Source organism: Sciurus vulgaris (genome assembly GCF_902686455.1).
Source record: "Sciurus vulgaris genome assembly, chromosome: 5".
NCBI lineage: Eukaryota > Metazoa > Chordata > Mammalia > Rodentia > Sciuridae > Sciurus > Sciurus vulgaris.
In genome coordinates this window covers 67,121,997-67,147,126 of record NC_136465.1, presented here as the reverse complement: position 1 = coordinate 67,147,126, position 25,130 = coordinate 67,121,997, and the positions used below count along the sequence as shown (strand labels likewise).

At 40.1% G+C, this 25,130-nt stretch overlaps 1 pseudogene across 1 annotated transcript; it reads left to right on the top strand.

Moving 5' to 3' along the window:
• The first annotated feature begins 4,551 nt into the window (after positions 1–4,551).
• LOC306661047 (mediator of RNA polymerase II transcription subunit 28-like) lies at positions 4,552–16,160 on the top strand (annotated as a pseudogene). The gene is made up of 2 exons: positions 4,552–4,707; positions 15,435–16,160. The product of its transcript is annotated as a mediator of RNA polymerase II transcription subunit 28-like (transcript).
• Positions 16,161–25,130: the final 8,970 nt, after the last annotated feature.

The following is a 25,130-nucleotide window of genomic DNA, read 5'->3' as shown; positions in this document are numbered from 1 at the left end:
CTGGGATTATAAGCATGTGCCACTGCTCCCAGCCATGGCCCTCCCTTTGATGGCAGCTTTTTTGTTTTAATTTTATTTTTTATATTCTTTATGGCTTGTTACATTTTATACTTAAAATTTACATATACTAAAATTTGTAACCATTTAAAATCACTTTTAATTATACCATTCAGGGGCATTAACTACATTCAAAAGCTATGCTGCCATCAGCTCTATCTTCAGCATCACTTCTGGAAAATTTTCAAAAGCCAGATCTAGCTGCAGAAGCAGTGACAGAATCAAAAACAGTTACACTTCTGTCTAGAGACATTTCTGTTGTTAGATGTGGTGCCAACTGTCAATAGCCATAGAGCTAGAGCCAGCCGACAAATCAGGACTAGAGCCAGCTCTGTAGAAGCTCTGGAGAAGAGCTAGCACCAGCACAGGATCATCCATCTCCCGTGGAGCTGATGTCTGCTCTGCTTCTGGCATCCTTGCTAGAGGCAATGCCACTTATAAAACTAGAACTGAGTCTAGCACCAGGCATGTCGACAGCTGTGGAGCTCCAGCCAGCTCTGCACAAACTGCACAGGAACTCCTGCGCTAGTACAAGATCCATCTAGCTGGGAAACCGGAGCCAATTCTGGCAGGTCCCTCCAGGCCTGCTGCAATACCAGTTGAAATAGATCTTTTTTATTTTTACTCTTTTCTGATTATTTTTGTGTTACCTATCTTGTTTTAAGTATGATGTTAAAAAATAAGAAGCAGCCGACATTAACTACACTAAGCAACTTAATGAGACCCTGTCTCAAAATCAAAATGGCTTAGGGTGTAGCTCAGTGGTAAAGCACCCCTGGGCTCAATCCCCAGTACAAAAAAAAAAAAAAAAAAATTAAGGAGCAGAAAATGATTACTCACACTTCCCTTCAAAGCCCCTTTCTTTCCTGGCACCCGACTTCCCCAACCTGCACCCATATTAGAGGCTAGGAGATCTCTGGGGTCAGCTGTGGGCCCAGGTCATTTTTCACCAGGTCTGCACCTATTACACACATCCAGCAGGTGGCGATGCTGTCCCTTCTGAATTAGGCTGCAGGAGAAGGGCCACAGATACAGAGCATACTGGTGAGCTGGGCAGCAGGAGCATCCCCTTGGTGCCCTCATTCACTCTTGCATGGGCACAGACTAGTCCTAAAGGGCTATTTGGCCATCAGGTCTCTCTGGGCTGTCCAGGTCTCAGGCCCAGCCTAGGAAGAGGCATATCCAGCACCGTCCCTTAGTATCTGAGAGGACATTGTGAAAGGCATCTCCCCTGGCTGGTGCTCAGGCATTATGCTGGGATGGGTGGGGTCTCATGCCCACTCAGCCCCCTCCAGCTCTGGGATTCTGTGGCTCTGAGAAGACCACTTGAATGGGGCTCCCTGTTTCCTGCCTGCAGTAGCCCCCAACTCCTTGCTGGAAATCAGAGCCAAATAGAATATGGTCCAGATGTCATCCCAAGGGGCACCCTACACCCCAACTTCAGCCTTCTGGAGCTTTTCATACTCAGGGACCCCTCAGCACCCTTCTGAGATCCCCTGGCCTGTAGAACTCTACCTGGAGCCCTCATCCAGGATGTATTGACATCCAGAGTTGGGCTCAGAGGTCACTTCTTGGGGTTCCTGTGCAGAAGATAGTAGAGATCCATTAACTTGGGTTCAGTCCCACGCTGGGCCCCACCACAGCCTGTGCAAATGCTCATGAAAGAAAAGAGCAAGTGCCATACTGAAAATACAGCCTAGTGCTCTAGGGAAACCTGAAGTCACTAGGTGTTGTTAGGAAGGAGTTCAGGGACACCAAGATGGCAGAAATGGAGTATTAGAAACCACTGGAGGGCAAGACAAGAAGATGAGACCTGTTTCTGTTTATAATACATCCCATTATCATGACAACTCCTGCTACAGGTTTAAATTTTAAAATGACTAATGGAAATAAAGTGGGCAGTATTCTAATTAGGTTTTCTAAAGTAACCCATGGGGGGGATTGGAAAATATTCTGATCAGCTATCATAAGATAACCAATGGGAGAAAATGGGGTAAAGTCTTCAATCAGGTTTGTCTAGGGAAGAGAACGCCCCGTAGTTCAGACTGTAAGACCCTAACTTCCAGACACTGGGGCCTTGAGCCTCTGTTGCATGTGGTCCACTCCATTCTACATAACAGAGTGCTATCTTCACCTTCAATAAATCTGTACTCTGTTACTTCTGTGGGTCTTGCTCAATTCTTTGTTCATGACACCAAGGACCTAGACTTTGGACATCCCAACGGTAATGTGACAGTTTGACATATTTGATGCCATAGAAATGTTATAAGCCAGGCTATGTGGGCAATGACTAAACAGACTATTTACCTTGAGACTCCATGTTATGTAGGAAATACTTCTCCCATGGGAACACCCCACCTTTGTACCCATCATCAGGTTACTTAGCACGACATTTGGCAACACAAAATGGCAATTCTTATACAAAGAAAAATTGTTCTCTTTTTGATTCCTGTCTTTCCTAAACAATGTACCATGTCGGATGATGATACATAATGGGGGTGGGAGGGAGGCAAGAATGGAGAAAGGATGGACTATATAGAGGAAAAAGAGGGGTGGGAGGGGTGGGGGGAAGGAAAAATAACAGAATGAATCAAACATCATTACCCTATGTAAATGTATGATTACATAAATGGTACACCTCTACTTCATGTACAATCAGAGAAACAAGATGTACCCCATTTGTTTACAATTTTTTAAAAAAAGCATAAGGTTATGGGTTTGTTAATTATCTTGACTTATCCTTTCTGTAATGTACACATATATCCAAACATCATGTTAGATTTATGGACTATCCATAAATATACACAATTTTAAACTGTTGATTAAAATTTAATAAAGTAATTTTTTTAAATGTACCATGTCAACAGTGATGTCAACAGTGATTGTTTAGATATTAGTAACCAATCTTTAATTTGTACCTAAGTAAGGTCATTTTGACCCACTTTCCCTTTCTGCTTATGATTTTGGATCTCATGATGTTAGTTTGTAGTTTTGAATCATAGCAGTAGATACTTATGATTGATGATTGACTTATAGTATAAAACCCCTACAGCCCTATGGTTGGGGCTGTTCTCCCAATAGCCATTTTTGGGGCATTGGGTGAGATAGTCAGCTGGTGGCTTAATAAAGACTCTCAAATTTGGACTTCTCAGTGGTGATTGGTCTGTTCTTAAGTTGCAGGTGACAGTGTGGGTCTGAGAGTTTCAGTGTGGTGGTATTTCTGCTGGAAGCAGAATGACAAGAGGTAATCAGCCTTCCTCAATTCTGGGAGAAGTGTTCCTGGAAAGGCTCAGCAGTGTAGCAATTGGGAGGCAAAATTTTGCTAAGGAAGAGGCCAGTGTGACTGGAGAGAGTCTGGGTAGAGAGAGGAGGGGAAGGACAGACCCAGGACCTAGACACATTAGTAGCTATCCACTGCTGCATGACAGCATCTAACTCGCTGCTGACATTCACAAATGGTGATGATGTCACAGTTTCTAAACACTGGGATCCAGGACAGCTCAACTGGTGCTTCTGCTGAGAGGATTGACCACCAATCTCATTCCTCTGCTATTGGCAGGATCCAGTTTGTCTGAGACCCAGTGCTTTTGTTTTTTTGGTCCAGGATACTTAGGGTCTTTGTCCCTGGGGGCAGCTCATAATATCTCAACCTGATTCCCTACAGGGATTAGAGAGAGAGGGGAGGGGGAAAGTAGGAGAGAGAGGGAGCCAGTAAGAAATCAGACTTCCTGTAACTGAATCTTTAGAAGAGATATTCCATGTGGCTGAGGTTATAGCTCAATGGTAGAGCACTTGCCTAACATGTGTGAGGCATGGGGTTTGATCCTCAGTACCCCTAAAATAAAAATAAATAAAATAAAGGTAGTGTGTCCATCTACAACTAAAAAAAAATTTTAAAAAGAAGTTATATCCTATGATCTTTGCCAATTTCTGTTCCTGAGAAGTCAGAGGTTGAGTTCAATACAAAAAAGAGAAAGGATTAACAGTATTGGGCACTAGAAGACTTTTTAAGACGAGAAGAGCATTGGGTCAATTCTAAATCTCAGGGAATGCCTTTGGAAGATCTATGCTAGAGGAGGTCTATCTCTGAATTTCAGTTACTTCACTTCCCAGAGGTTCACGAGCTTCTCTACCATGCCTGTCTCCATGGTCCACACCCTGCCAGGCTCATCTAGAGTTGGGGATGATTCATTTTCACCATTGGGTGGGACCAAGAAGGGAAAGTTCTAATATAGAAACAATAGCAAACTGCAAAATGACTTATTGCTATACAGTGAAGTGAAAACAGCTCCAAAACACACAAGACCATCCCAAAGACCACCTGAGACACTGGCTGCTCCCCTGTAGAGGTAGAACAGTCACTAAAAGGAAAAGGACAAAGAATGACCAGCAATTCAGTCCAAATCTGGGTCCCACAGAGACATCTAGGATAAGTCACTTTCCCTCTTGGCTGTGTTTCTGCTTCCCCCTGTGGCAGCAGACTTTTCAGCCACCATGGAGTTAGAGACAGCTGGTTTAGACAATGCAGAGCCAGACCCCATTCCACCTCTGGCAACATTTGGTCTAGTCACAGAAGATCCTGAACAAGTTGGGGCCACCTCTGGGGAGATTCAGTCCTCTCGCCTTGTGGCAGCAGATCTTGCAGCAATGGTAAATCTAGAACTTGCAGGTTCAGAAGCAACTGAGCCAAACACAATTCCACTTAGGGTATCACAGTTTCAGTCTGCTATGTATCTAGAGCCTTCTCAGTCACCTCCCTCAGTGTCAGCTCCTCATATTCATTCAATGCCAACCTCTCTGTCACTGCTGTCTTTTCCCCTCTCCTGGGAAATTGTCCTGTGCATTTTTTCTTATATTCATTTTTTTCCATTTCTAGCATGATATTTTAAATATTTTTCCTGATTAAATTTGTTTCTTCATTTCAATTTGTATCCTGAATCCTCTCAGCATGCTTTGTAACCACTGCCTAGCTGCAGACTGGAGCCCCAAGCAGAGCACACATGGGTTCTGTGGGGAGGAGACGTGCAGGCCTCCTGGAGTAGGTGAGACAGAAGCTTTTTTGTATGGGGGAAGACATATGACAGGGTGGTCTAGAGACAGGTGTCAACAACTCAGGACAGTTGATGTCATAGGTTGGAGTAGGTGAGCTGTAGGTCCTGTACAGACCTGGAAGTAGGAGATCCAATGGCAGGAGTTCAGGGTGCTATGGATCCCGTCTCAGACCATGGCATGTGTTTAAGTTAAGAGCTAAATGTATTTTTCCTTTTCAAGGATTCAAAGCTTTTATTTTTATTTTTTATTTTTTTTTAGGGTTATAAATTCTTTCTTTTTTAATTGTAAACAAATGGGGTACAACTTGTTTCTCTGTTCGTACATGAAGTAGAGGCATACCATTTGTGTAATCATACATTTACATAGGGTAATGATGTTTGATTCATTCTGTTATTTTTTCCTCCCCCCTACCCCTCCCACCCCTCTTTTCCCTCTATACAGTCCCTCCTTCCTCCATTCTTGCCTCCCTCCACCCCCCATTATGTATCATCATCGGCTTATCAGTGAGATCATTTGTCCTTTGTTTTTTTGAGATTGGCTTATCTCACTTAGCATGATATTCTCCAATTTTATCCATTTACCTGCAAATGCCATAATTTTATTATTCTTTATGGCTGAGTAATATTCCATTATATATATATATATATATATATATATATATATCACAGTTTCTTTATCCATTCATCAATTGAAGGGCATCTAGGTTGGTTCCATAGTCTGGCTATGGTGAATTGAGCAGCTATGAACATTGATGTGGCTGCATCACTGTGGTATGCTGATTTTAAGTCCTTTGTGTGTAGCCCAAGGAGTGGGATAGCTGGGTCAAATGGTGGTTCCATTCCAAGCTTTCTGAGGAATCTCCATACTGCTTTTAAGAGTGGCTGCACTAATTTGCAGCCCCACCAGCAATGTATGAGTGTACCCTTTTCCCTACATCCTCGCCAATACCTATTGTTGCTTGTATTCTTGATAATCACCATTCTAATTGGGGTGAAATAGAAACGTAGGGTAGTTTTGATTTGCATTTCTCTCACTACTAAAGATGTTGAACATTTTTTTCATATACCTGTTGATTGCTTGTACATCTTCTTCTGTGAAGTGTCTGTTCATTTCCTTAGCCCATTTGTTGATTGGATTATTTGTATTCTTGGTGTAGAGTTTTTTGAGTTCTTTATAGATTCTGGAAATTAGCGCTCTATCTGAAGTATGAGTGGCAAAGATATTCTCCCACTCTGTAGGCTCTCTCTTCACATTGCTGATAGTTTCCTTTGCTGAGAGAAAGCTTTTTAGTTTGAATCTATCCCAGTTATTGATTCTTGTTTTTATTTCTTGTGCTATGGGAGTCCTGTTAAGGAAATCTGATCCTAAGCCAACAAGTTGAAGATTTGAACCTACTTTTTCTTCTATAAGATGCAGGGTCTCTGGTCTGATTCCGAGGTCCTTGATCCATAGTGAGTTGAGTTTTGTGCAGGGTGAGAGATAGGGGTTTAGTTTCATTTTGCTGCATATGGATTTCCAGTTTTCCCAGCACCATTTATTGAAGAGGCTATCTTTTCTCCATTGCATATTTTTGGCACTTTCGTCTAGAATGAGAAAATTGTATTCATTTGGGTTTGTGTCTGTGTCCTCTATTCTGTACCATTGATCTACCTGTCTATTCTGGTACCAATATCATGCCATTTTTGTTACCATTGCTTTGTAGTATAGTTGAAGTTCTGGTATTGCGATACCCCCTGCTTCATTCTTCCTGCTAAGGATTGCTTTAGCTATTCTAGGTTTCTTATTCTTCCAGATGAATTTCATGATTGCTTGCTCTATTTCTGTAAGGTACATCATTGGGATTTTAATTGGAATTGCATTGAATCTGTATAGCACTTTTGGTAGTATGGCCATTTTGACAATATTAATTCTGCCTATCCAAGAAAATGGGAGATCTTTCCATCTTCTAAGGTCTTCCTTAATTTCTTTCTTCAATGATTTGTAATTTTCATTGTAGAGATCTTTTATCTCTTTGGTTAGATTGATTCCCAAGTATTTTATTATTTTTTTCCCCCGAGGCTATTGTGAATGGGGTAGTTTTCCTAACTTCTCTTTCTGAGAATTCATCACTTATGTATAAAAATGCATTAGATTTATGAGCATTGATCTTATATCCTGCTACTTTACTGAATTCACTTTTGAGTTCTAAAAGTTTTCTGGTGGAATTTCCCAGTTCCTCTAAATATATAATCATGTCAAAAGCAAATAGGGATAGTTTGAGTTCTTCTTTTCCTATTCTTATCCCTTTAATTTCTTTGGTCTGTCTAATTGCTCTGGCTAGGGTTTCAAGGACAATGTTGAATAGAAGTGGTGAAAGAGGACATCCCTGCCTTGTTCCAGTTTTTAGGGAGAACGCTTTCAGTTTTTCACCATTTAGAATGATATTGGCCATGGGCTTAGCATAGATAGCCTTTACAATATTAAGGAATGTTCCCACTATCCCTATTTTTTCTAGTTTTTTGAACATGAAGGAATGCTGTATTTTATCAAATGCTTTTTCTGCATCTGCATCTATTGAAATAATCATGTGATTCTTGACTTTAAGTCTGTTGATATGGTGAATGACATTTATTGATTTCCAGATGTTGAACCAACCTTGCATCCCTGGGATAAAACTCACTTGATCGTGGTGCACTATCTTTTTAATATATTTTTGTATGCGATTTGCTAAAATTTTGTTGAGAATTTTTGCATCGATGTTCATTAAGGATATTGGTCTGAAATTTTCTTTCCTCTATGTGTCTCTGTGTGGTTTAGGTATCAGGGCGATATTGGCTTCATAGAATGAGTTGGAAATGCTCCCTCCTCTTCTTTTTCAAGGAATATTTTGAGGAGTATTGGAATGAGCTCTTCTTTAAAGGTTTTGTAGAACTCAGCTGAGAACCCATCTGGTCCCGGACTTTTCGTTGTTGGTAGGCTTTTGATGACTTCTATTTCATTACTTGAAATTGATGTCTTTAAATTGTGTATGTCCTCCTGGTTCAGTTTAGGTAATTCATATGTCTCTAGAAACCTGTTGATGTCTTGGAGATTTTCTATTTTGTTGGAGTATAGATTTTCAAAATAGCTTCTAATTATGTTTTGTATTTCAATCATGTTTGTCATGATATTTCCTTGTTCATTCCGAATTTTAGTAACTTGAGTTTTCTCTCTCCTTCTCTTTGTTAGTGCGGCTAAGGGTTTATCGATTTTGTTTATTTTTTCAAAGAACCAACTATTTATTTTGTCAATTTTTTCGATTGTTTCTTTTGTTTTAGTTTCATTGATTTCGGATCTGATTTTAACTATTTCCTGTCTTCTACTACTTTTGGTGTCGCTCTGTTCTTCTTTTTTCTAGGGCTTTGAGATGTAGTGTTAGGTCGTTTATTTGTTAATTTTTTCTTCTTTTATTGAATGCGCTCCATGAAATAAATTTTCCTCTAAGTACTGCTTTCATAGTGTCCCAGAGATTTTGATATGATGTATCTTTGTTCTCATTTACCTCTAAGAATTTTTTTTATTTCCCCCCTGATGTCGTCTGCTTTCTATTCATCATTCAATAGTGTATTATTTAATATCCAGGTGTTGGAGTAGTTTCTGTTTTTTTGTCATTTATTTCTAATTTCAATCCATTATTTCTGTTTGGTCAACTTTGTTTTCAGATTAAATAGTTTGTCTTCAATGTCTGAGGTTCTGTCTTCCAGGTCTTCTATCCTAGTGGTTATGCTTTCTATGGAGTTTTATTTGTCGGTTTATGTTTCCTTCATTTCAAGGATTTCTGTTTGTTTTTTTTTCAGTATCTCTAACTCTGTTGAAATGAATCTTTTGCTTCCTGCATTTGCTCTTTAACTGTTGAATTGGTGTGATCATTCAAGCCTGCATTGCTCTTCATCCTCATCGTTTGCTTGCTCTGTCATTCCAATTTTAATTATTACCTTCTGAACTTAACATCTCCTTTCTGACATTTCTTCTGCCATGCTGTTGATTTTATTGATGTAGCATCTAGGTTTGTTTGGGGACATCTTGTTCTTCTGCTTGTTTTCTCATATTGCCTCACGGTACCCTACACCCTCTAGTAGTGAAACTCTGAAATATTTTAGATTTCCTCTATTGACTTAGAGTGTCCCTGTAGATTTCCAATAACTCACCTCCTAGCCTTTAGTAGCCTGAAGACTTGGAGGAACTTGATAATGTAATGATCCACAAGGAAGCTGCCCTCTAGGGGTGGTGGCCTTCAGTGGGCAGAGGCACCTGCATTTGTTGAGCAATGGTCAACCAAATGAGGACTAGACTGCGGGCTGGGTCATGGCTGGTCAGGGCCCGGGTATCTTGTTCTACAGCCCTGGTGGGAAAGCCTCATTGGGCAGGGAAGACTCACCTGGTGGGGAAGTCTCTCTGGGCAGCACTCCTCCGAGAAGTTCCCTTCGGTCCAGAACTACCCCTGGGCTGGGCAGCCCTCCTCTGCAACGCTCTCTGGGGTCTGGACCTACTACCTGGGCCAGGGAGCCTCGCCCTGCGAGTGAGTCTCTCGCTGGGCGGCCCTCCTCCGGGAAGCTGCCTGCGATCTGGTCCTGTCGCCAGGGCCGGGGAGCCTCGTTCTGCGCCGAAGTCTCTTGCTGGAGGGCCCTCCTCTATAATGCTCCCAAGTTGTCCAGGTTCACCGCTCCAGCAGGGGAGTCTCAATGGGCAACTCTACTCCACGAAGTTCCCTGCGTTCCAGTACCACTCCCCTGTCTGGGGAGCCTCACCCAGTGGGAGAGATTCACCCAGCGGCTCTGAGTTGGTCCCGAGTCTCTCAATACCTCCTCTTTTTGAATCCTGAGTCCTGGAGTGACATGAAATGCAGTCACCCTCTAGTCCACCATCTTGAAAGTCCCTAGAGTTATAAATTATTTAATAACTGATTTGCCCATTTCCTGGTGCTCAAGAGCCAAGGCTGCTCTTTAGGAATTTTCAGCACTACCAAGGCAGAGCAACCGAGGACTCCAAAATGTAAGAGTGAATCCTAGAGCCAAATGCTATGTTTTATTTTTTTGGCAGTCCATGCTAGGGATTGATTGTGAGGCAAGCACTTTACCAACTGAGCTATATCCCCAGCCCCAAGAATTGGAAGCTTTGATAACATTTGGAAGCTCATGGAATGCCAGATGTCCTATTAATAGCCTTATAGCTTCCATTTTTCAGCCCCACCCCCACTGAGCCCATCCAAACCTGGAATTTGCCTCAGGACAGAACAGGCCTCTGGGCATAAAAGATGAACACAGAATTTACAGTTCTGTAGGTGAAGTGCCTCCCCTTCTGAGGGGCACAGTCAAAATAAATACAGATAACATCAAATCCAATTCACTCAGTAGGAACCAAATAAACAAGGAAAAACTTCAGTTTAGCCTTAGCAGCCCTGGACTTTCTTACCTGGTAGCCACTGCCTAGGTTTCAGCCTAAAAGTGTGGTGATGGGTGTTGGGCCCACAACACCCTTAACAGCAAAGCTCTTGTGGCTGCAAAAGTGACACTTTGGGCTAGGTGTGGTTGCACATGCCTGTAATCCCAGTTACTTGGGAAACTGGGCCCCAAATAGCTGGCAAGGTGAGGATCAAGACCAATCTGGACAAATTAGCATGACGTCTCCCAAAAATACCAAAGGCCTGGGGATGATGCTCCATGGTAGAGCAGCCATGGTTTCAATCCCCACTACCTCTAAAAACAGAAGAAAACAAACAAACCAAAAAAAAAAAACAGAAAAACAAAAAACAACGAACAAACAAAAAACAAAACACCAACAACATGGTGCTTAGGAGAGGCATATGATCAAAAGCAATGAGGAAATAATGTATAATTTTTCTTCCAAAACACTTTGCTGTCTCTTAAGAGTTTAAATTCATCAGAAAAGAAAAAACTCTCTACATTGGTCAGCATTCAGCATGCACCACCCTAGGGCTAGGTATTCATCCAGTGTGGCCAAAAGATTACAATCAGATGTTGCCTGCAGTATGAAAGCCGCCATTTGAAATAAATCTTCCAGTGATGATATTTTGAATGTTTTAAAGTGGGTTTTTTAAAATAAAGATTCACATCAGTGGAAACAAGTTGAATCACACAGATAACTCTGTACGTACTCATACAGGCAACAGTCATTACAATTAGACTCACTAGGAGAGATATTTTCATCCAAAAGGAGTCGCTTGAATAAAATGGTCAAAACTAAACTGAAGGAAAAGAGATCTGAACAGGAAGTAATCCCAGATTGTTTCTTATCAGACATTTAAGCATTCATAACATCTTTATCTTCCATTATTTAAATGAAAGCGATTGATTACCACTTAATACAGCTCATACAGATCTTAGTGTCCATTTATTCATTCTGAGTCTGATTCACTTTCTTGAGTATAGAGTAAGGTTATTACCCCTTCTCTTCAAGCTAACTTAGAAGATCCCACTGTAACAAAAACAAAGGTACCAATGTTGAGTGCATCCCAACCATGAGGACTTGACGTATCCTGGAAGCTGGTGGATTTTGCTCTGATAACGTAGTCCTAGTGTGGATATAACTGAGAGGTGATTTTAATTCAGAGAATGTTTTCCCATTGTTTTCAAAATATTTGTTGTAAGTGATAGAAACCCCTTTGCTCAAGATGAAAATCTTCCTTCTCTACAAGACACTTGGCACATCAAGGTCTCATGGAATATTCCAGGCACTCAGCAGATCTGATCCTCCCTGCCCTCAGCTTCAGGATCCAGCATCACCTGCTAAGGTGCTCCAGGATGCCTCAGAGGACCTCGGTTCCTGCTCCTGGATTCATTTTCTAGCAGCATCATTAGCTGTGCTGACTGAGACCTAGAACATGGAGTGTCCTTTCAATGTGATGATCAGGTTTGCAGAACCTGGAGTCAAATCAAATAGTGTGTACTTACAAAGATGATAAGGCTGATGATCTGAAATAATCTGCCTGAAGTCAAAATCATTGGGTTACCACATGAATAGGAAGATGAATATCTTCAAGTTTCCCTTTCTTGCCACCTTCAGTGTGTTTTCTTCAACGTATTGCTTCTGGAGAAAAGCACAATTTATAGACTTGAATTTTGGTCCTCTTCCCTGATGAAGAGTAGATTGGCTAAAAGATAGGCATCAGGAAGGTAAAGAAGGAGCCAGAACAGTTCAGAAGGATAAACTGAGCAAATTAGAGCTGCAGTGAGCAGAGGTAAAGGAGCTTCATCCAGAAAAAGGAAATTTACTTACTGCTGCTTAAGTAAAATGCTTGTGTTAACTTGATTACCAAATTACCATTTAATTACAGCATTTGGGGGATAATGAGAACATTAGAGTCAATAATAAGTTGAACTGAGTCAAGGATTGAGTTACCAACAGGCTTTATTTGTTTATTGTGTTTTTCCATATATGTAAAACATCCAGGGTAGAAAAATCCAGACAAAGATTAGGATTACCAAAGGTTTTAGGGGAGGGAAGAAAATGGGAAGTGAGTTCTTAATGAGCACAGGGGTTATTTGGGGAGGGCAATAAACATGTTCAGGAATTACATAGTTATGGTTGTGTAACATTGTGAATATACTAAAAGCCACTGAATTGTCTACTTTTAAGTGGTCAAAATAGGGAATTTTGTGATTTTTTTATCTCAATAAAAAGTAATTGAGGTCTGGGGTTGTAGCTCGGTGGTGGAGCACTTGCCTAGCACATGTGAGGCACTGGGTTTGATCCTCAGCACCACATAAAAGTAAATGCAATAAAGGTTTTGTGTCCATCTACAACTAAAAAAAATTGAGAAAAAGCACTGAAGACACTGTAAACATTCTGAACAAATATTTTGGTGAATCACTTTTAGCTCACAACTTAATATATATACTGTGCCCTTAAAAATTCCTTTCCTGTCCCACATACTTCTGTGGTAATTTTTCCAATAACAGGAGGTTCAAAAAGGGATTAAGAAATTAGTCCAAAATTCAACCAATTTCACTGAAGTTCATAGGATCAGCAATGCAGGGACTCAGGTACTCCAGGAACCGACAGTGATTAGGTCTCATACCATTTCCTGCTATTTCTTCTTTTTAAAAAAATACTTTTTAGTTGTTGTAGATCTTTATTATTTTATTTATTTATTTATATGTCGTGCCGAGAATCGAACCCAGTGCTTCACACATGGGCCACTACCCCAATCCTCCTGCTATTTCAGTAATTCCCACATCAGCAAAATGTAGCTGGCCATGTCCCTCTATAGAGTTAGTCTCATTTTCTAGAAATTTACCCAAAACAGGTAAGTAAGTGCCATTCACAAGGCTCTGCAGGGTCCAAAGGAGCTTCCACACTTAGTGTACCAGGGCTTTCTCTTATTACATTTAAATACTGGTTTGCTTGCAGGCCACATTTCACAATGACTGAATGCAGCTGACAACTAGTAATCTGTAGTGCAAAACAAATATTGCATTTATAAATGATAGTCTTTCTTGAAAAAAATTATTGTCCTGAACCCTGCGACAAAATTAAATTGCAAACTATAGACTATTAAAGTCACTGAAGAAATCTTAACACTCAAATGTACTAAGTAACTACTACTCACCCCAACAGCATTATAGCAAACTGTGTTAAAGACAAGAAAGATTTCTTTGGGAATTTTTGGAAGTCAGTACATTAAGTTTGAATTAGTGCTACCTAGACTAGGTTTTACCTCTTTTAACAATCTCTGCACACTTTAGAAGCCAAAATCACTCAACTCACTCACGGCGATCACTTGGCACCCAGACTTGGAGCCTGCTAGAAAGGAAGTGTCCAATGACATATGACCATGGTAGCTTGTGATGAAGACTGAGGACTATCAGAGCTGATTTTGTTTGCTTTGCTGTCATAAGTACTTTGCTTATTTATACTGTTGTTCCAAATGTAGCAGCTCAATTCTATTATTATTATTATTATTATATTATTTTGGGACCAGGGATTGAATGCAGGGGTGCTTAACCACTGAGCCACATCCCTAGCCCTTTATTTTTTATATCTTTTTAGTTGTAGATGGACACAATACCTTTATTTTATTTATTTATCTTTTTATGTGTTGCTGAGGATTGAACCCACACATGCTAGGCAAGCACTCTACCACTGATCCACAACCCCAACCTCCAGCCCTTTGTTTAATATTTTATTTTGAGATAGGCTTGTGCTAAGTTGCTTAGGGCCTCACTGAGTTGCTAAGGCTGGCTTCGAACTTGTGATCCTCCTGCCTCAGCCTCCCAAGCTGCTGGGATTACAGGTATATGCCACCATGTGTGGACGATTCTCTCATTATTTTTAACCCAACAGGAAAACTGATTGTCTCTGATTGTTTGTAGTTATGGGCATATTTTTGAAAGTTGATTAGAAAGTGGAAACAAGAGAACAATTCAACTAATACTCTTTCATTAATTTAATTAATTTTTTTTTTATTTTGGTACTGGGGATTGAACCCAGGGGCACTTAACCATTGAGCCACGTCCCCAGCTTTTTTTGTATTTTATTTAGAGACAGGGTCATGCTAAGTTGCTTAGGACCTTGCTAAGTTGCTGAGGCTGGCTTTGAACATGTGATTCTCTTTCATTAATTTAACTGTTTTCATTAACTGACCTAACCAACATTCATTTAATATCTACACATACAAAAATACAGAAGCAGTAACAGCAATTAAGACTCCTGAGGAGTTTACAAATTAGCAGTGGGTTGATCAAAATAACTTACTTTGGCTTTGAATAAAATACAATATGATACAGAATTTTTCAGATCCTAATGACGTACAAAACAGAAATTCGGTATGATGAACCAAAAATTGACCCTGACATCAATGGTACACTCAGCCAGCATATGCCTTGTCTCTTCCTTCTCTTCCTCTCCACCACCACCCTCCACCAAGATTCTCTCTCTTTCTGTCTTTTATTTTTTCCAATTACAAAGTACACCTTGCTTGATATCTGATTCTAGCCATAAGCCACAGATTAGAGACTATCTATACACATGGTAAATCTTTCAACTGCACAAAGAGATTATATCTTTGGGCAATATTCAATCCAAGGACAGAAATGATACCCCGAGTCCCTGTCTCTGAGGTTTGCCCACCTTATCCCCCAACTCCACTTCTCTGAGAGGAAGTGACCCCATCCCCACTTTTCTCCTATATTAAATGCAGTATTTTAAAAACCAGCCTGGGGCTGGGTTTGTGCCTCTGTGGTAGAGCGCTTGCCTACATGTGTGAGGCACTAGATTCAATTCTCAGCACCGAAATAAATAAATAAACAAATAAAATAAAGGTTCATCCACAACTAAAAAATATATAGATGTTCTCCGGGCAGCCTCCAGGGCTGCCGCCACCCCCACTGGGACTCCCAGGCCAGGCTTCCCTTCTCCACGCAGTGCCTGGCGCGCGGAGAACTTCTAGCAGCACCTTGGTGAATGAGTTGGAGTCATCATTCGAGACTTGCTTTGCTTCTCTCGTGAGTCAGGATTATGTCAATGACAACGATCAGGAAGAAATTCGAACTGGTGTTGATCAGTGTATCCAGAAGTTTCTAGACATTGCAAGACAGAATGCTTCTTTCTACAGAAAAGATTGCAGTTGTCTGTCCAGAAACCAGAGCAAGTTATCAAAGAGGACGTCTCAGTACTAAGGAATGAATTGCAGCGGAAAGATGCGTTGGTGCAGAAGCATTTGACAAAGCTAAGGCATTGGCAGCAGGTGCTGGAGGACATCAATGTGCAGCACAAAAAGCCAGCCGAAGTCCCTCAGGGCTCCTTGGCCTACCTGGAGCAGGCTTCTGCCAATATCCCTGTGCCTCTGAAGCAGACCTGAGAGGGGTCTGGCCTACAAGGTAGCCTCTTGAAGGCAGTTTCACCAAACCTCTCTGTGTGGATGTGACATTTTAGAAGAATTATTTGCCAGGGAATGAGTTGGTGTTAATTTTGTTTCCACCTAAAAATTTCCCTGATTTTTGTGAACTGTTAATTACTTGATTAGTTTATAAAATGCTTATGGCTTGGTGAACCAAATAAGGTTTGGTTTTGTTTGTAGCAAAGTTTAGACTTTGTTTGATGACACAGATTCTTTCTTTTTTTTTTTTTTTGCTTTTTTAAAAATTTTTATATGACTTTTATATAGTTTTTTTTTTTTTTTTCCAGTTGTTAGTTTGTTATTATCTGAGGGGGAAAATTACAATACTCCAGAATCAGGGGAGAAGGAGTTTGGTTTTAGTCCTTTAACACTTACTACCCATTCATGATAGTAGAGAAAAATGTGTAAATTTGCTGTCTCAAGACTTTGAACTACCTCAAGAAGAGGAATCTAATGCAATGTTTGTAATGCTTCCATAGTAGCACAGATATTTTGTAAATTTTTTTGTAAATGGGTCAGAAAAAGGGTTAAAATATGCTGTTAGTGTAGTAATATCACAGTAGATCCTTAATTGATGCTGCCTTTTGTTTAAGTGAGTTTGTGTTGTGTGATGTTGCCTGTTTGATGGGGAGCTGTATTAGGAGCGTGCTATGCTAGATGCCTCACAGTAATGAACCAGTGTGAGTAACAAAGGAGACCCAGTCTCTAGCACGACAGCTGGGACACAGGTGAAGTACGAGGGGTCAAAGCTTGGTCTGATTCTTTTTCTTTTGAATTTTGTGGTGTTTGCTTGTGTTTTGTTTTACTTTTTGAAGAAAAGGCAGTTTACATGAAGGAAGAGTCTTGCTCATGAATTTGATTGCCAGGGACTAGGGCCTTGGGGTGGAGATGACCTACAGAGTGAACCTCGGCTCCTTTACCTCCGTAGAGAGCCGGCAGCTCCTTTGGGGAGAGTATTTGCCCTCTTGTTGGAGGAGATTTTCTGTTCTCTGTTGTATGCTTTTCTTAGATTACATTCCTTCAGCCAGTACAGACACTCCACTGTCCTCTGAGTAGTCAGTAGGTCTGTGGCTCTTTTGTCCTCTCCGACAAGGAAGATCCTTCCCCACACGCTTTGATATCGACTCCTGTTCCTGGATGCCACCTGGTTGAGAAGCCTCCACTCCATTCCAAGGCACAGGACTTTCATTCCTTCCACTGCCTTGTGGGTTAGTGTATAGTATTTATTTCTGTGCCCCTTGCTGCATTGTATGCTCATGGGAAATAGGCACTGAATATACACAAAATGTATTTTACATAATACTTTGTTCTCACTTTGTGTATATATATTACTCATTTTGTTTGTGTGCTTTGAGGATGATATTTGTTTTGTGGGACTATCACCTGTCTTGATCAGCCTGAGGCTAGCATATCCCCTTGGATGGAATGTATAGGTCGAAACTTAAAAGTTATTTTTTACTCATAAGGGTTTATAACCTGGTCATCTTATGCTAATTAGAAGCTCTGATTCGCAGCTTTAGGTTTCTTGATTAAAATCCTAAATAAACTAAGTTTGAAACAGTCTTTCAATGATAAAGGTGTTTTTGGTAAAAAGATAGGGAACTGTTCCACTTGGTGCTTAGTGAAAATGTTTTGAATTAGTGTGTATACAAGTTATTGTCATTTCTTTATATTAATTCAGAAGTTTTCTGGAAAATAAATAACAATTTTTCAACATTAAAAAATTATATATATATATTTAAAAAAAAACCACCAGCCCATTTGGCTATGATCTATAGCACCGTGAACACCAATTGGTGTGTTTAGAAGGTGTCCACAGTAAGCAAAGTAAGAGGTGAATCAGGGACTAAACCTGCACAAGAACACTCTTGGGGAGTGGGTCTACTAGGGAGCCAAGGAATCAGGGACAGGGAGATTTCCTCGGGACTAGATTGGTCAATCGGCTTTTAAAATCAACCGGAGTCAGGGTTGAACTTGAACTTCATCTGGAGACCCCTGAGCATGCCCAGGTGTTGGGCAGCCTAGAGGAGGAATTAAGGACACAGGCTCCAGATCAGACTGTTTGACTTCAGATCCTGACTCAATGCTTAACAGCAATGGCAACACCTGTGTGACTCCTACTCCTCCTGTGTAGTTAGAAGAACAGAACAGCGCCTACCTCTTGGGAGTAATGGGAGAACAAGATCACAATTAAAGAGCTCAGCCCAGTGGTTAGCTCACAACAAACTCTGAGTAAACATATGCACTCTATCTACTCTTTTCAGGGATTACCTAAACTGAAATGTCAACATGACAACTACTACTATTTGGCTGGACCCTAATGGTGGACCCACAAACATCCCTATGAGGGAGTGGTATTATCTGCATTTAGAGTTGAAGAATAGAAGGTTGGAAGGATTCAGAAACTTATCCTAACTATTCAGTTAATAAGTGGTAGAGCAATTAGAGCCTTGATCACATCCTAATAAAGTGTGCATTGTTTTATCTACCTCCAAAACTTGAAAGTATTTAAGGATAATGTTTCAATCCCCTAGCAAAAGTGTGTGTGCCTTACTACTGAGTCACATCCCAGTCCTTTTTATTTTGATGGGGTCATGCCTATTGCAAGTGGCCTTGAACTTACCATCCTCCTGCTTCAACCTCCCGAATTGCTAGGATTGCAGGTGTGGGCCACTGTGCTAGAATAGCATTGCCACCTGTTGAAAGAAACTGTTCTTTTAAAATCCCCCAGTCTTCTTCCACTAAATTAGCACAATTATCTATAAAATCAGAAAAATCTGACAAATTCTGACAAACTATTAAAACTCCCAAATTTGTTTTTTTAAAAATATTTTCCTAGTTGTTGGTGGACTTTTATTTCATTTTATTTATTTTTATGTGGTGCTGAGGATTGAACTCAGTGCCTCACACATGCTAGGCAAGCACTCTACCACTGAGCTACAACCCCAGCCCTCACTTTCTTAATAGAATACAAAACAAAATGATTGGGTAAATCGTTGAAACCACTTTAATTAAATGGCTTTAGAAGTTCAAAAGTACTCAGATCTCTGGTATATCTGTATATCAAGTGATTTTTCTTTGACAATTTGTGTTTGATCCTGCAGAAGAATCCACATATTCTAATTGGCCTGTGTAACATCTCTCTTTCTCTATGTTGCCAGTGTGAACAAAATTGATAAAGAGAGCTGAGGTTGTTACTCTGTGGTAGCATGCCCACCTGGGATGCATGAGGCCCTGGGTTTGATCCTCAGCACCACATAAAAATAAAATAAAGGTATTGTGTCCACCTACAATTAAACAAAATATTTTAAAAAATTAACAAGAGATATTAGTCACTCCAAATATCCTCTCCAACCATCTCTTACACTATTTTGGAAAACTTGCTGTCACTGAAGTGCTCTAAAAGAAGTGTGTCATGGTAACTGATCTCACAGGCCATCTTTTGCAACTCTCATACTGAGATCCAGAAATATTCTATTTATTCAGATTTATATCTTCAAATACTTAGAGGCCTAAAAGTTTCAAGGAAAACTGGTACAAAGAATGCCAAAGACTATTTTTAAAAAAGGAATAACAATTTGAACCAATAATCTCCCCTACCCCTAGTACTGGGGATGGAACCAGGGACTCACACATGCTAAACAAGTGCTTGGGTTACATTTCTAGCCCTTTTTATTTTTTTAATTTTATGATGCTATCTTGCTAAATTGCCCAGGCTTGTCTCAAGCTTGTGATCCTCCTATCTGAGTCTCACAAGTAAGTAGGATTGCAGGTGTGTGCAGAGGTCCGTTGTTGTCATTCTAAAGCCAGTAGAGACAGCAATAGAAAGCTATACTCTGCTTCTAGCTCTGAAGTTATGTTTAAGCTGTGTGCTCTTAATTGAGTCCGTGTTTTAAATTGCATTTCAATTAATTATTCTTTTATTTTGCCTTCTCATTGCACTTTGAACATACCTCCATCACTCACTGCACACAACGTGCTGCGGAGTTATTTACTTTTATTCTCTTTTAAAACAAGTCTGAACTCATAAGGGCCTATATTCTATTCAATGTTGTATACTTAGTGTGTAGCATGGTGCCTAGCACAACACATGCAATCATTTAAGGCCTATTGTATACTAACATTAATCTCTGAGAGACTAAAATAGCATTATAGATATTACTCTTTTTTTTTCTTTTTGTGGTGCTGGGGATTGAACCCAGGGCCTTGTGCTTGGGAGGCAAGCACTCTACCAACTGAGCTATCTCCGCAGCCCCATATTACCTATTAATCATCAGAAATTCCTTATAAAATGGGCCAGGTGTAGTGGCACATGACTCTAATCCCAGCAACTGGGGAGTTTAAGGCAGGAGGATCACAAGTTTGAGGCTAGACTTAGCAATTTAGGGAGACCCTGTCTCAAAATCTAGAAAGGGCAGGGGATGTAGCTCAGCAGTAAAGTGTCCCTGGGTTCAATTTTCAATTAAAAAAAGGAAGAAAGAAAGAAAAGAGAAAATCCTTATAAAATGAGTAGATACTATTAATGATTTCATTAGTAAATTTGAGCTTGAAGAATAGGTAGGAAAGTGATTTCTCTAAGGCCATGTTGTTAGGCAAAAATAAACACTAATGGGTCATTCTGCTTATCTTGGAAAATGAAGAGAAAGAATATGAGTTGGGTTGGGTGGGGTGCTGCATACCTGTCTTTCCAGTTACTCAGGAGACTGAGACAGGAGGATCACTTGAGCCCAGGACCAGCCTGGGAAATAGTGAGACCCCATGTCAAAAAGCAAGAAAAAGAAGATGAGTTGGTGCTACCTATGATCACTGCTCCACACACCAGAAGCATCAGCTTTGCTATGCCACACAGATGCTTAAAGGGCTTATAGAATTATGTCACTCTCATACAGTAGGGAAGACCAGTAATTATGACTGAGACTCTTTCATGTCTACAGTATAGAAGTTGGAACTATATGACCAGGTTCAAATTTGATGAAATTTATGTCTATGATTGAAGTAATTACGACAATTTACATATAACCGTGTTTCATTTTCTTTCTTTTTTCTTCTGTTTCTTTACTTTTTTTCAATCGTGCTAGGGATCAAACCCAGGACCCCACATATGCTAAGCAAGTACTCTACTCTCGTGACACACCCTAATCCTTTCCATTTTTATTTGATGTTTCCAAATTTAAGATGTCAAGATTAGGCCAGGTGTGGTGGTGCATGACTGTGAACCCAGCGACTCAGGAAGCTGAGGCAGAAGGAATGTGAGTTCAAAGCCAGCCTCAGCAACTTGAAGTCCTAAAGCAACTCAGATTGTCCCTGTCTCCAAATAAGATACCAAAATGGGTTGGGGATGTGGCCAGTGGTTAGGCACCACTGAGTTCAATCCCTGGTACAAAAAAAAAAAAAAGTCAAGATTATTTTAAATGAGGTCATGCAAAGCATTTCAGTGGATACAACAAACATTTTTCCCTTTCAGTTTTGCTACTTCATACAATGGCATGATCAACAGAAAATTGGTTGGCATTTGCTTGGTTGGAAAATGTCATTGCTTTATAAAAACATCAGCATGCAGGGCAGTTTCTACTTTGTCAGCCAATTTACAATAACCACTTCTTTGCTGCTTTTTATTTAAATAAGGAGGCACATGGAACTGAAAATTTAGCTGTCCAATTTTATTCCACTACTTCACAAATGAACACAAAGGGGCTAGGATGTAGCTGAGCTCTAGAGCACTTGCCCAGCACACATTAGATCACCTGTTCAATGTCCAACACTGGAGGAATAAAGAAACAAACAAGCAGAACACAAACATAAAGGACAGTGTCAATGTGCTGCAAATCTTGAAATAGTAGGCATTATTTGTTATCCTTATTAGATTCAACTATTTAGACTGAAAATGTGTACTTTTTCTCTTAAGAGCAGTAAATTTCCCTAGAGCTTTTCCTCTAATTTTGCTGGTCTGGATTCGGAAGAAAAGTGAAGAACTCCTCCTGTGAAATGTAAAAGTGAAAACTGTAAAGTACTCTGTTGGATTATACAAATGTTTGCCAGTTGCATAACCTGCAGACAGTTGGTTCGCTAAATGACACTGAAGAAGATCCCAACCCAGTGGCATTACTTAGGCCAATTTTCTATAACCAAAGAAAATTATACACCAGCATTTGTAGGCTAACTATTAAGAGGTAGATGACACTGACACATAAAAGTGCCAAATACATAGTCCAAGAGTTTATAAACTAAGTTCATGCATTATTACCTCTAAGAGTAAATAGCATGTACAAGATAAATCCCCCCAAGTACTTACAATAGCATTTCAGGTGGAATCAGTCTTGTATACAAATACAATCCAGTTTCTCTGCTGGGTGAAGTATATAATTTAAAGTAATTTTAGAAAGTACTGAGAAGAAAACTCTTAGTCTTTCAGTGATTGATAGTGATTTAAAAGCTTTCGTTGGCCGGGGGCAGTGGCACACACCCATAATCCAGCAGTTCCTGAGGCTGAGGCAGGAGAATCTCAAGTTCAAAGCCAGCCTCAGCAACAGTGAAGTGCTAAGCAACTCAGTGAGACCCTGTCTCTAAATAAAATACGACATAGGGTTGGGGATGTGGCTCAGTTGCTGAGTGCTCCTGAGTTCGATCCCTCATAGCCTCCCAAAAATAAAAGAGTAAAAAGTTTCCTTGAGGCTGGGCTTGTGGCTCAGTGGTAGAGTACTTACCTAGCACATGTGAGGCACTGGGTTTGATCCTCAGTACCACATAAAAATAAATAAAAAAGGTGTTGTGTCCATCTACAACTAAAAAAAATTTTTAAAGAGTTGTCCTTTTAAAAAATCACCCAGAATGTATGACCTCTGTACAAAGAAACAAAAAAATTCTAAATTATCATGTTTGATTATATTTTATTATATAATTTAGAATGAAACATCACTGGTTAAAAGTTTTCCAATTTTACTCATTCCATTGACAGCATTTTTATTTTAATTTACTTTATTTTTTATATTTTTAGCTGTAGTTGGACACAATATCTTTATTTATTTTCTTATATGGCACTGAGAATCAAACCCAGTGCCTCACACATGCTAGGTGAATGCTCTACCACTGAGCCACAACCTCAGCCACTATTTTATTTTTTTTTACACATGAAAATACAAGTGTTATTTAACAGTCTGTATATTTACCTACTAGTACTTTGCTTTTTTGATTATAGTCTGATAAATTATGTTTCATATAAATAATTAGTAACCAATAAGCAAATTCTCATAAAACCAAAATATCTGTAAAAAGCAAACATTTCAACAATTATCAGATTGTACAGCTTTTTAAATTCATTATTTCTTTTTCTTTTTTTTATAGCTTTATTGAGGTAAAATTGAAGTACAATAAAATGCATATATTTGAAGTATACAATTTGATCAGTTTTGACATGTATGTAACCAATAAAATCAATATGACAAACATTTCCATTACTTTTTTAAAAATTTGAAATCATGCAGACTGTGTTTCCTGCATGATTTATTACATTAAAAATTAATCACCTTAAGATATATGACAGCATTTGTTAGGGCAGGACACCCAAAAAATTCTCACAAGACAAAGTCTCACATTCAGTAAGCAGAGTTTGTTGACAGGAATGGCCTGCCAGGCTGCCCAACAGAATGGCGCAGCAAGCAAGGTTGCAAGAGAGGTTTATATATCTTAGGACAAGGAACTAGAGCAGGATGGTAGTTTATTCAAGGTGCAGGTGGTTTCCAAAGGCTGTGCAAACCTTTTTTTGTGGGTAAGGGCTGTTAGGGATGGGGTGTTTCAAGAACAAGGTGCTGTAAGTTCCTGTTTCTTAAAAAGGGGTACAGACTAGAAAATGGAGGCACCTTACAAGATGGAGCTACTCTTGTTAGGGATACTATCTATTATTCTCTCCCTTTTTGTTATAATACAAGGAAATGGGATGATGGTCAATCTTCTGTAACTGCTTCCTGCTGAGACAGGGCATTGAAAGTCAGGTTTTATAGTAAGCAGGGAGTTGATGGTACTTTCCCAAGAACAGAGGTTTGACTGTCTGGTCAGTGAAGACTTTCACTAGTTCCTGGAGGAATTTTTGGTGGCAACTGAATAGGCATGGACCTATGAGAGCAAGCATAAAGATCATTATTAGGGGTCTGATGAGGGGAAACCACCCAGGGCCAAGATACCTTCAAGAAAGTTCCAGAAAGATGCTTGTTGGCTAATCTGGCAGTGCTTTTCTATATTAGCTCTAATACCTGCTATCTTCCAAGGACCACTTGGACTGATTTGCATAGTAGGCAGCAGGTTCCTCCCTTTCCCACAGTGATGACATCAATGGCTTGCCTGTTTTGGAGAACAACTGAGGCAGAGAAGTTATCCATTGTAATGTTTCAAGGGAATCAGCTAGCCCTTCTGAGGTCATCCACAACTTCCTGTGACAATTTATGGTATAGATGGGTGGCTGTTCCTATGCTGGCAGTTACCTGTTCCTATGGCAGCAAGATGCCTGAGCTGATGAGGATGGGGGCAGCTATTGATGGCTTAGGCCTGTTAGACCCAGAAAGCAATAGGGGGGGTGAAGTTGAGATCAAGGGCTATTTCTATCTCACCTTCAGAGTAGACAGTGATGTCCAGAGAAGGAACATGGTGAAGCAGGGAACAGAGGGAAATAGGGGACCCAAGCACAGAAGCACAGTTTGTGCACAAGGAGAAGAAGATTCCTCGATCTGCCTATGTGGAAGAATAAAGGATATAGTAGAATTTCATAGGGCCTTTGGAGGTATTAGTAACTGGGGCATAATAAGCAAAGGTGGACTATGTCTGATGTAGCGAGACATTGGAGTATAAGGGAGTAGAGTTATACTGCGCAGGATGGTAGATGCTAGTCTGGTTCCATGTGAGAGATCGAGGGTATGCACCATTAAGGATTGAGCTATGGGATGCACAGCTAGCAGGAAGAGTTAGCATATGAATTAGTGGTGTTGACTATGTGGAAGGTGTTCAGGAGAAGTGATAGGATGGGTATGGCTTGGAAGGAAGAAGAATTTTTAAAGTCTTTTGGGCCCTTTTAATGGGGGAAGGTGGGGGTGGCTGGATATAAGTTTCTAGGATCTTTATAAGGCCATAAGGTTCTCTGCCTTTACTGTCCACCCGT